The 2,301-nt window shown below is 33.4% G+C and overlaps 1 long non-coding RNA gene across 1 annotated transcript; it reads right to left on the bottom strand.

The window, feature by feature from the left end:
* Positions 1–584: 584 nt before the first annotated feature.
* On the bottom strand, positions 585–2,089 carry LOC107804137 (uncharacterized). The gene is made up of 2 exons (XR_001652187.2): positions 1,657–2,089; positions 585–846 (listed from the first exon to the last, which is right to left on the bottom strand). It is a non-coding gene; the product is annotated as an uncharacterized LOC107804137 (long non-coding RNA).
* Between the last annotated feature and the right edge of the window lie 212 nt (positions 2,090–2,301).

The following is a 2,301-nucleotide window of genomic DNA, read 5'->3' on the forward strand; positions in this document are numbered from 1 at the left end:
TTATCGACTACAATTGGCTTGAATTAATCTTGAATAAACTGTGGTTTATTTGATTTTTATGCTTTTCTTATGTCCATTTTATTTATTTATTTAAAAAAATTAAATTAAAGAAAAGATTTGAATAATAATCTACAACTTAACTAATGAGAGAAAATTATTGTTATGAGTACTAATTTAAAAGATGAGAGTAACGAGAGAAAATTATCAATTGACATTGCTTAAAACTAGTAAGATGTGGGCTTGTCTTGACATTGAATGAGGCAACCCACTATTGGGTTGATGGAGTCAAATGGGCTCATGTCCAAGACAAAATCCAAAAGCCCATATGTTTTTGGACTTTAAATCTGCAGATATGGCCTTTTAAAGCTATGTTACAAATTTGGCCATATCTTACTATTTGCAATCCATAGCCCATTATTAACAAAAATAAGTTTACAGATTGTCTTTCTAATCTACAACTTAACTACCTTACTATATAAGTATTTTTTAAGAGATAAAAAAAAGATTATTGGGACTCTAAAATATAATAATAATAATAATAATAATAAAAACTTAGCTTGGTGACAACAAAGGGACAAACATGGCTACAAGGGTTCAAATTTTAATATATATGCTCCTTTCAGACAACCAAATGCCAGTGGAATTATATCTAATGCTTTGCAAAAATAAAAATAATTAAAGATGCTTAACACAATTTAATTAACTAACATATCGTTATAACATTATCAAACATTCAAGAGCATATAAAAATGAATTACAATAGAAGGATAAAGCTACTAATATTTCCCAGCGTCATTATCTTTCATTCCAACTCGATTTTATGAGTTTACATGGTCCGAAAATTACCTGGACAGCAGAAAGAAGAACAAATACAGCAGAGTCAGCTCTTTCCAAAATCAACAGTAAAACAATTAAACGGGCAGCAACAACAGCAAAAGACAGCGACAACCGGCAGATTCAAACCCAAGAAAATAAACTAGAAATACCCCAGCAAAACAGTACAATTATGTAACTCCAGAAAAATCTTTCAAGACTACTCTATTTTCCTTAAACAAGTTTTTCACTTAAGAATCAACTAACAAAAGCTGCTAAGGGATATTATAGCTACTGATTTTTTTTCTTTTTTTTGTGTGTAGAGCCCCCTTAGTAAGATGGAGTGTCCTCCTTCTTGTTCTTTTTTTTTCCTCAGAAACAACCAGCTATTTCAAGATTAAAAATCAATCTTTCTGGCAGATTTTTCCACAAAATCTGCTCTTAAATTCAAAAGTAAGACTTTTTTGGTTCAATCTTGTCCAACAGAGAGTATTTCAAACAAAATCTGCCCTTCACTATTCAAAGACAGACTTTTATTCAAACACTGTCCTAAGGTCTACATTTTCTTACCAAACAATTTGACTTTTGAGTGTTGTACTCAAAGAGTCTTGAAACAGTAAATAAACAACCAAACAAGTACCATATACTCTTAAGTATTTTTCACTACCTCACTTTTATCAACACAAAACTATTTTACTACTTCAACAAGTGCAAAAACAGAAAATTTAATATTTCAAACTTCAAAAACTAATGCTAAAATAATTAATAATAGACAAAAATAAAATCTGAAAAAATAAAAATAAAATAGACAAAAACAGCCACAAAAAAGAATAGAATTTTTACCATTTTATAATTCAAGTGGCCGAAAAAATGGTGGTATGCTCAAAGAGGGTGTTCGGGGAGGTCGCCGAAATTTGGCCGGATTTTGATCGCCGGATTTTCAGGGTAAAATTGGCATCAATAGCTAGGTCTTGGGGAGCTCTATCCATTGATGTAGGTATTGTGGGGCGGTAGTGGTTGGAGCTTCAAAAATTTGGGCAAAAAAGTGACGGAAAAGTTTCCTAAATCTAAGATTCAAGGAGTTTGAGGAATTTTTGAAGGATTTGGTTTGGAGATATGGAAAGAGGAAGTTGTGGAGATTACATGGTGTGAATTTGGAGGTGTTTGGAGGTGGTCCGCCGGCGGCAGCGATTTCCGGCCGGCGGCGGTGGGCGGAGCTGGGGCGGCGTAGAGAGAGTGAAGAGAGAGAGAAGAGAGAAGAAGGAGAAAAGAATTATGGGTGAAAATGAGGACAATTTTCAGATTTTTGAGGCTTTAAATACCTAAGCCAAGAGTGAATGAGATCCATTGGATCAAGATGGAATGGATGGGTATGATTTGATCTTGTTTCATTTAGTGAAACGATGTAGTTTTGAGGCAAAACTACGTAGTTTCAGACCCTTTCAATGGAAGCCCTTTATAATGCACTCTTGGACACTTTTTCTTTCA

Source organism: Nicotiana tabacum, chromosome 20, assembly GCF_000715075.1.
Source record: "Nicotiana tabacum cultivar K326 chromosome 20, ASM71507v2, whole genome shotgun sequence".
Taxonomy (NCBI): Eukaryota; Viridiplantae; Streptophyta; class Magnoliopsida; order Solanales; family Solanaceae; genus Nicotiana; species Nicotiana tabacum.